At 44.8% G+C, this 10,394-nt stretch overlaps 1 protein-coding gene across 3 annotated transcripts in view; it reads left to right on the top strand.

Annotated features, from left to right (window-relative positions):
* The first annotated feature begins 845 nt into the window (after positions 1-845).
* The window catches only part of HIC2 (HIC ZBTB transcriptional repressor 2), a 262,898-nt gene continuing 253,349 nt past the window's right edge, over positions 846-10,394 (top strand). Inside the window, exon 1 of one of the 3 annotated variants that reach the window (XM_069215223.1) lies at positions 846-1,148. The gene's annotated coding sequence lies outside the window, so the exon portion shown is untranslated. Of the gene's footprint in view, positions 1,149-1,512; positions 1,761-10,394 lie in introns of those variants that run through there. The other 2 variants (XM_069215219.1, XM_069215220.1) reach the window with 2 other exon arrangements.

Here is a 10,394-nt window from a genome sequence, read left to right as displayed (position 1 = left end):
GAATGAGTCACTGTATCGAAATGAACTTTCATTTATATAACCCTTACTGCCCCTGACGAGGCGTTGAAATCCAGCAAAGTCGAGAAGGTCAAAAATACAGAAACTCCCGAAATCAAGAATGTGAAATGTATCATAAAATAACTGGAGCAAGACAGTTTCCCTGTTGCCTAAACCCCGAGACGAATTCATCAGAGATCATTCGCAACTATAAGTTGTGTGCGGTGCGTTGCTAAATCATTTTTGCCATGTGACCGCATGCCTTTTTTGACACTTTCAGAATGTTGCATTATGGGGCTTGTGGTTTTGCTTTTAACGTTATATGGTTTAGCACAGAACTGCATTATTGAACCTGCTGTTGGACTGGCTGAGAATGTAACAAGCAACTTAAGGGTACTTGACAGCTATAGTCTCAGCTGCAGTAGGCTGCTCCCCAGTACCAGTCTTGCATGAGATGGGCGATATAGGTAATACGTTCCCCTTGACCCCCTGCAGTGCCTAAAGCACAATGCAGGAGACAACTCCCTGGAGTGCAGTGCCACAGTCTTCACCTTGCAGTAAATGATGAGTGCAGAAGGTGCGCAGTGCCCGAAGCACACCTCTAGCCTTCGCACTACAGTGCTTACAGCACATTGTAGGAGGTGGTCGGTGCACTGTCCCTGTAGTGACACCCGTGCATGCCTACAGCCAATCACCCCCGTTCTCACCGTGCAGAGCTAATGACACACCGCGGACGGCTGCAAGTACCGGCCGGGGTGTGCTTCACAAGTCCCAGGCACGTGTCAGGAGCCGGGTGTAACACTCTTTCACCGTCTACCTCCCCCCCCCCCCCCGGTGCCCGCAGCACGCTGCAGGGGGCGGACAGTGCCTTGCTCCCCGGTAGTACCACCCACCCTTAGCCAGCAGGAGGCGGGCAGTGCCTGCGGCCCCGCTCCCCGACCCTCCCCCTGCAGTGCCCGCAGCGCTGCTCCCCACCCCACCCCCGTGCCCTGGCACAGCCCGGCTTCCCTCGCCTCCTCATTCGGATCCTATTCAAATGTGGGTCAGGGGTGAGCAGCGCCCACGTCACAGCTCACAAGATGGCGCTGGGGAGGCAGCGGCGAGCGGACTGAGAGGGTGGCAGGGAGAGCCCCTCCGGATCATGCAGTGAGGTGAGGCCCCGGGGAGGCAGGAGACGGGTTCGGTAGGGCGCCCCGACCTCCGGGGAGAGCAGGAGCCTCTGCGCACCCGCAGCCCGAGGTGCCAACGGGGGGGGGAGGAGGGTCTGCCCCCACAGAGCGCCAGCGGGCTGCCAGCTCTGTTACCCCTCCCCCGCACATACCCCTCAGCGGGGGCCAAGGACGGGGGCAGCTGTGCATCTAGCCGAAATGCACACTGTGCATGCTGTGCGCGTGCTGGGGAGGGCACTCACGGGGTGGCACGGGTCAGGGGGCGTTGGGGCGGCGAATTGGGTTAGGAGGGCTTGTTTCCCCGCTGCCTATGGGGTGTGAGAGAAGGGGGCTCCCGTAGAAGATGGGGGCACTCGGTGTGTGCCTGCATGGGGTGCGTCGCCTCTGATGGGCTCGGGCGGGTGGTAGGGGGCTGCTGGCACGACGCTGGTACTCTGCAGCTCTGCCCTGCAGTGAGGGGCTGCTGGGCGCCATTCTCTCCCAGGCTCGGGACGCACAAAGCCAAGCAGGTACCTGGCCTTTACCTCAACTTTCCGGACTTCTCTCCTACCATCTCACGCCCGCACCCTGGGAGGACGCCGGCTGCCCCTTGGGGTTAGGAAAACCTACCGTCTTTGTATTACTGGAAGTGCTCGTGGGGGTCTGCAGTGACTGCTTCTCATGGGTTGGGGTTGTATAGGTGTATTGAATATGCCATTACCATCTGTAATGTTCACATTGCTGCTGTTTATGTAGATTCCCTAAAGACACTGTAATGTGTTGGCTATGCTACGTTTATTCGGATATATGTGAAACCTGTGTATGTTGCTTTGCCACAGTCCTATATTTTGTACTACATTTTGACCCTCGTTATTGCAAAATTTCACGCGCGTTCCATTCGCCTTCAGCGGCTACTGAGCGGTTACATGGTTAGTGTTTTTTGCAGCAGAAAGATTCCTGAACAATATCGAAAGAGTCAGTAAAAAGCATGCTTTCATCGAGCACAGTTATGATGCAGGGCGTTTTGGTGGCATCGGTTTGTTTACAGGAGCCCTGCTCCAGGTGGAAAAGTCAATAATTTACTTTTGTTTGAACTCCCTCAGGTGAACAGGGCATTCGCTGCCGGGGCTCCTAATACCTGCCCCTCTTTTGTGTGTGGACATCAACAGACTCGGTTTCTGCCCTGCCTTTTTGAGATCATGTGTATCCTGTGCCCAATTAGATGGCTTTGCGAGCAATCTTTCCAGGGAAGTGGATGCAGCTGGGTGGTATTGTGCATGTGCAGCGAGTCCACGAAACACATATTGGCAAAGCTTTCTAGGTTTAGAGCAAGCAGCACAGCTAACAATATTGACTTTGTGTGTAGGGCGCACCTATCGAAATTGTCTCCCGGGGCTTTAGCAGTAAATGTTCCGAGCGTGTCTGCACTGGAGCGGCAGGGAGATACAGGAAATATTTAAATTCCTGAATGGTTGAGCGCAGTGAACGAGGTAAGCATTTAAAACAGGGCATACTTCCAATACTGAGTGGCATCCAGTGATATGCGCGTGTTTCATTCATCATAAACAGCCTTTGCATAGCACATAATGTGCCATCGTTGGTCTCCAGGCGCTGTGTTTGGCTCTGGGGTAGCCTTCGAACTGAGTACATGGACCAACCCCAACGGGTAGAAGTGGTGGCAACCTTACAAGCACAGGACGCTGATTGAAACTGTACGTGGGGCCAGTCTGCAGTATTGGGGTGGTGGGGTGTAACTTGACGCGAGGGGTACACGTGCAGCGTTGTTTATTTATCCGCGGCCCACGTCCCCGTGTGGCTATTTAAACGTTAAGATGGGGGTAGTAGATCCGGTTTTCTGCGAAATGTGCATTTTGCCTCAAGGTAAACTGACACCACGGAAAGCTTCATTTGCATGCTGTCACGCGTTTATTTATTTTCTTCAGGAATAATGTGGTGTTTCAAACTGTTTTGCCTGAACATTTGCATACAGCAGGGTTGCATTTTTATTGCATTACAAATATTTGCTCTAGGTTTTCAGTCAGATGCGAATCGTGTGCTTCTAAAAAGCTTTTGCTCCTGAATCCCTTAAAATTGACGGCCCTGAAATGTCCAAACCAGGTATCACGGGTTCAGACAAATCTCTTCCTTTCAATCTGTGGAACAAGTATGACGGGCTAGTACATCCGGTTCGTCACTCGTCCTGTTCATCCAGGGTACACCACGGATTGTGGAGGCCTTGGTTATTGTTAAATGCTTTGGAGCCTTTGAAATAATACTTCATGCCGATTAAACCCAGATCTGTGGCACGAAAATACTTAATGTGACTTCCTTCCATGACTGCAAGTGGCCTTCTTATTGTGTTGTTTCATTAGCGAGCTAATCCTAAAAGCATTATTAGAGCCCATTATTTGCAGTGGTGCCTGGCAGTTGTGGGCCTAATTATTGAAATCAGTTTAACTCTTGATGGCTGACCCTGCGAGGTCAAATCTGGGTACCATCTCTTTTACCACGGAGAGCCTACCACCTGCCACTGACGTATCATTTGAGCTGCACAGTGGATCTCAATTAAACCTCCTTTGTTGCTATTTGTACTGCACAGCGTCACTAGAAGCAGCGCTTTTGAGGGCGTAGTATTTTCAATTTCACGCGTATTTTTTTGTGTATGTCGCCACCCCCTCCATGCACCTGTCTCAGTAACACACCATTTGTTTTGTTGCATATTCTTGTTTCAGCATTTAAATGTATATTGCGAGCTTTTGCTCGCTCTCTTCGTTTTTTCTGCATCATGGCCACTGTGATTTGTGGGTTATGGTGAATTTATTACCTGCCGTCCCAGAGAGGAGCTGTGTGGCTTCCATTCTGTCCCTAAAGGGCCGAATTATCCTAACAAAAGCTACAACCAGTAGTCACCCAAAGCATTTGTAAGACTAAATACTCTCATGCCCAGCCCCCTACGGCACCCAAGAGGTTCCTCAGCCCTGCTTTGGGGGGTTTGCGTGCAACAGTGCTGAAAACATGAAATGCACCTAAGGTTTCTCGTGCAGAAATAAGTCGTATTGCTAATAATTACTATACCCTTTTATTTATATGCCTCCTAAACATTGGACATTTCCCTTAAAAGTTCCTTATGCATAGGTATTCATGCTGTGTGTCTGAATTTTAGGGCTAGCAGTAGTTGAGAACTTTTAGATTCTACTAAAATTATATAATACTTTCTTATAGAGACCTTTAGACGGTTCTCTTCATCCATTGGACTTTTAATGTGTCATTCACGTTTAACTTTCTCCTCGCTGCACGTGCAAAGATTCAGCCCTAAAATAACAATTGCAAGTGATGGTAATCTGTCCTTTCATAATAAGTAAATCTACTCAATAGTTCCCTTCAGTGCCATGGACTGTTATGGCAATGTGTGCTTTTTAATACCAATTTTGCTTTTAGCCAGCGTTTTTCTTTTTTTTTTTCCCTCAAATTGACTGGGGCCTGATAGCCCATCAACAAGGTTTAGCAAAAAACCTAAAACAAACACTGACGGAAACAGGGCAGCAACCAACACTGGACCTACTGGCTTTGATCGTGCTTGTTACATGGAAGCCCATGAGGCAGTCAAAGTTGATTGGGGTACAGAAAATGTGTTTTTAATTGCCCGTTTGGCGAATGTGCTCAGAAGTTTATATAAAAGTTATGAAGATGTGTGAATATGGGGGAGTTGAATTCTGGTGAGTTGATAATGGACCTCAAAGCCTAATGCCAAGTGGTTTGTAAATGTTACTCAGACCCCAGATGGCAGTATTGAACCAGAATGTACTTTTGCCATACATTTGTAACATTAAACACGTAAGAACATTTTTGGGCAATAGAACTTCACATTGATTTAAATGAGGGAACAAACTTTTGGGTTTGTGCTCTTCACTATTCTCCAGTTAGTGGGCTGATGCACACAAAATCTGACTTGCAGGAAGAGAACAGGGCTATTTTGAGGGAGGGTGGAAATCTGCTTATTCATTTTCAGTTCCTGCTCTAATCTACCAACTCTGTTTTTAATACACTTGTTTGGTGTCATTCGCGACCAGTGGACTCTCGCTTTTAGTTTTCAGGCTCTCATGACTCCCATTGTCCCTGATCATCTGTTTTACTTCTTTCTGCTGGCCCAAAAAAGTTAAGACAGAGTTTCTTCAAGTATAGCCATAGAAAGTTTTCAGAAAAAGTGAATGCTAAATTGTTTCCAGCTAGATTTCTTCTGAAGATAAATTTATGACTGGAAAAATGTTGTTTTAAAACTTAAATTGAATAGTCGGGTTCATGCTGACATTACTTACACCAGAGCTTAAGCGTTACACACTGTATGTTTGTATTGTTTGTATTATTTGTATAGCACCGGCCAAGCTCAATAGCAGCAGAGTGCTTTACAGGTTTAAAGGCTAGTATGCAGTCAACAAGCGATAGATGTAACTGGTTATCGCACTGTTACTGCCATGTAATGCAGTGTTCTAGAGGTGTGATGGGGGTGATGTAATCACATTTCTTCCCGCCATGAATGAGATGTGTTGTGGAGTGCAGGATTCCCCTTATTGGTCCCATTGTGGAGTGTGGGTGGCCATAGAGCGTGACATTACCACCATCCAGATCCAGGAGTACAAGGGCTTTAACTGCAGTTCTGAAGAAGCTTCGTGAAAGAAAATTATTTACTTTCGTTGGAAGAGAGATTTCGGACTAGGCTGAGGTGTTATTATTATTATTTTTTTTTTGTGAGTTTGGTGTCCCAGGTGAATGCAAGTGATTTTGGCATTCGGTGAAAGCTGGAGTTCAAGGCCATGAAGGTTTATGCACCTAGGTAGGTTTGTATTATTTCTTGCTTCCTGTTCATGGCCGATAACAGGAATTCCATCTTGGTTGGTTTGAGCTTCACTGAAGGCATAGTTGTTTTAATTTCAAGGACAGACACAAGATGGGCAAAGCAAGCCATCGAGTAAGGTGCAAGCAAATATGAGTGTCAACAAAGCCAACCAATGATTTGCAGTGGGCAGGCTCTAAGTCCACTTTAAGCTAACAATGGGTCTTTTGCGCTGTCTCATAGGTGAAACCTAATAGCTTGCCTTGTCTGGTAGGTGATGGGGATAAGAGTTCAGTTGGAATTAGCGGATAGTCTTTAAACCTGCATTTTTCACTCACTCACTACTTTTACGTAGGTTTGTGCTATTTCTTGCTTCCTGTTCATGGTCGATAACAAGAATTCCTTCTTGGTTTTCTGGAGCTTCACTTGCAATCTCTGGTAGGTGATACCGAAAATGGGGATAAGAGTTCAGTTGGAATTGGCGGATAGTCTTTAAATCAGCATTCTTTACTCACTCACTGCTTTGGGTAAAGATTCCAGTTGAACATTGCATGGAACATTTCTATTTTTAAGAGTTCTCTAAATTGATGGTAGTTGCAGTCAGTGTTCAATAACATCATATCAGAGGAGTTGGTGTGAGTCTGATCTTCCTTGCTGTCGCCAAAGGAGTGGGGGAGTGATGTTCGATTACAAATCACTCCAGCTCAGTACTCCTCAATACCAGACCTGCCTCCCCCTCTTCACCCCCCCAAAAAAAAAAAAAAAAAAATGCTCTTCTGTTTTGTTTCCGTCTGGCACTCAGGTGGCATTCTGAGCAGGAATGCGTCTGCTTGCCATTGAGTGTGCATGACTGTCTTGCTTCATGTCCCCTTATTGGACAACCTCTTTGGTAGTGAGCACGGTCTTCGTTGAGCCTCTGGGAGACCCACCATCCTCCTCAGCCCTTGAGGTAACCTCATGATGCAAAAGTTATTGCTGCTTCTTCCATTTCCATAATATTTGTCATTGTCGATTAATGGCCCTGGAAGGCCACATTTGCATGAAAAATGTGTTCTGCCTCTTAGGAGACCACATTGACGGCATCACAGGGAGACTACATTTCTTATCCTGGGTTTTGAAGTAGTCTAGAACTTTTCCTACTCAGCTAATTACTGTATCAGTACTTCTGATCACTTGAGTCTGCTTTGAAACGTGCACAATCTTGGTGCCTGGTGCTCTACAGCATTCTCCACAGATACCCTTGTTATATTCAGATACCCAAGGGTTGTTTTGTCACCTCTTCATTTTAGTCCCACCACCAGTCCACAAAAGTAATGTGCATCTCTTCTTGACGGTTTATTCGACGGTATCTGAGTACCACGACTCATCATTTAGATAAAGCACCTCTTATTTCGTCACCAGCTAAGCATGTAATAAGATAATTGAGGCAAACTAGTTTCCCTTAATTTATTTGGCACAAGCATACCATTGGTCTGGAAAACAGGTCTCTGAGATTCAGTGAAACACATATAAATATATTTTTTAATGAAATCATTTATGAAATTTTAGTCCTTGCTTACAGAATTAATGATCATCTTCTGACCGTTACTGCCGATGGAACCGATACCATGTAGGGCTGCAGAGCCACTCAGAATGGGATATTCCCGACTGGGTTCTCCTTCTCACTCCCTTTCACATACACTTTTTTCTTTTAATTTATCGAAGAAAAGCAGCTTTGCAGCAGCTTCCACCAAGACCGAAGGGACTGTCCACAGCAGCCAGATTGGACCTATCCGGAAGCGAGGGAAGGTGTTGCGATTTCTCTAAAGTCTTGTGTAGGGCACTGCAGACATTGCTACTCTTCAGGAAGACAGATTTGCGTAGAAGAGTACCTTCAGATATTAGTTGACCAGTACCTAAGACATAAGATAGCCTTCCATACTGAAGAAATATTGTATGCATGGATTCGATGTGGATTCCATGGTGCATGTTTGTCAAATCCAGAATTAGTTCTAGGATTTTTCAATTGTTTTATAAATGGATAGGTGATTGTTTTTCACATATGCAAACTATGGCACTGGAAGATGAAGCAGTATAGTTTGAAGCGGAAGGTCTGACTTTTCGAGCAGCCCCATTACACACCCTTGATGGCTCTTTGACTCACACCTGCTGTGTATGAGGATACCCTCCCAGGTGGCAGTGTGCTGTACAAATCTACATAACATTAGTTTAGTTCCAGAGGAAGCTTGAAAAAAGTATGGTTTGATGGGGGTCAGCAGCCAGGCTACAACCATGATAATTGTGGTTTGTTGCATCTTCTTTGCTTAGATTTTTGGGAATTGCTTAAATTCACTGTGGGTTAGAATAGCTTAAATTCACTGTGGGTTTATCGCATGGATCAGTGTGCACAGTGTTGATGATGGAAATAGGTGTTGAACACTGATTAACACTCCTCTTTGGGTGTTCTTCGCCCATGGACATATTGCGCAATACATTTTCGCTATGCAGACCATAACACTTTTGTGCTTCTAGATTGCCTTTGAAGTCACACTGCTGTGTGTGCCTACTGCCTGGGCTGTGCGGCCTACTATGGATACAAGCTGGAGAGTGGCAGGAGGAGGGAAAAGCCCAGCCTTAAGTGCTACGCCTACCCTTCTGTCACTCAATGCATTATGCATGAATTGTTTTTCCCTTTTTGTCCCACACCTCTAAGTGGCAACAACCTTGCTTTGGGTGGGATTTCCTTTCACAGTTCCGAGGTTAATCTTGTATTTCACAATCGTAGTAAAAAAAAGGAGGCATTTGATATGTGCGCATCGTGTAGGATTATCCGTTTATAATCATTCAAATCTTTGGATTTAAAGCAGGTTTTATACAGTATTTAAGGGGGATTTAGAAGGTAAACGTGTCTTTCACAAGCACACATTGTTAAAAGTTCTCTCACCTTTTGATCTGTGTTCCTCTGGTAAAGGTGCTTCCTTTTGTGTATTGAAATAGTTGCAGAGTGCATTCTTTTAGTGTAATCAAAGTATAGCCTGATATTGCAACCAGAAAATATCCCTAAATTCCTTCACCCAAAAAGAATAAGAACTTAATCACTCCACTGAGCTGTCTGGCTCTATGAGAACGTGTGTAACTTAATACAGTGTGATAGAGGCCTAAATACCTGCTCTGAGGCAATGCCTTTGAGGTTCCTTCAAAACAAAAAAACAGCTCTGCGTATTGGACTTGCAGTTGATCATCACAACCAAAAATATCACAGATTCTCACTAGGTTGGGGCTGTGCAATTGGCATTAGCACCCTAAGGTCTTGCTGCCACAGCCCTTCATGGACTATGGCAGTGGTTCTGAACATGTAGTTCACGGAGACCGGGGGCTGTAAATCTTACTTTTTAATATTTGTTTTAAAAAGTAAATATTAATAGCAGATCAATAATGTGTGTATATATACATAAAACAACATTGTGATTTGAAAGTTTTAAAAAGCCCAGCAAACGTTGGTATCCTTATCATGATCTATGGGAGTGACACAAGTACAGAAACGGAATCTAATATTGAAGGTTTGTGTCCTCAGTTAAAGCAGTTTGGATACGCACCAAAGAGCGTGCACAAAAAGCAAAAAAGTCTAAAGAGGAATGCTAGAGTCTAGATATCTTTTTATATTTTAGAGCTAAAACTAATTTGTGAAAAGCTTCAACCTTCCTATTAAAATATAAATTTTATTTTTTTTACAGATTTTTGTGTTTCTAAATTACACAAATTATGGAATAGTTTATTTGTTTGTATATCGTTTTAGAGTTCAAATCGGAGGAAAAGTTTAGGGGATGTGCCCCCATCTTCCAGAAGTGATTTGTTCGGTGTCCTCAAAAGTTTAAGAGCCACAGGACTATGACAATTCACTTTACATGGGGTCTCCTGTGCACATCACTTTTAAAATGCAGTTAATTCAGATCGAAGCATCTTGTCTGACGTTTTTATAGAGAACACGTTTCAAATATACTGGATACCCCTGATTGGCTTCAATTATTGAACAAAATCAACCTGAAAAATCTGTGTTTTTTGCCATTGTACCTATCGTGCTACTGCCCTCCTCTTCCTCCGAACCGGCCTCCTCAGATACCTGCTGAATCAGGCCGTCAGTCTGCAATCAATCTTCTATTTTGCGGACCGAGATCTTGGTGTGGAGCACCTATGAATAGTCAGTCACACAAATTGAGGCTTCTCCTAATGGTCTACCCACTTTTCAAAGACATTGCTGTTTATGTACACCTTTCCTGATGTCTGTACTTCCTAATTGAGGAGTCACTTTTATTGTACGTTTAATTGACTTTTATAAATTACAGTTCATTCTTTAGTTCCACAATATTTGAGGATCTTTATGTAGTACTGCTGCTGATCCCCAAGGTCATGACTTCCATAATAATTCTGTAGTATTTTGG

The sequence above is a fragment of the Pleurodeles waltl genome, chromosome 11 (assembly GCF_031143425.1).
Source record: "Pleurodeles waltl isolate 20211129_DDA chromosome 11, aPleWal1.hap1.20221129, whole genome shotgun sequence".
Taxonomy (NCBI): Eukaryota; Metazoa; Chordata; class Amphibia; order Caudata; family Salamandridae; genus Pleurodeles; species Pleurodeles waltl.
Note: the sequence above shows the minus strand (reverse complement) of the source record. Positions and strands in the feature narration are given on the sequence as shown.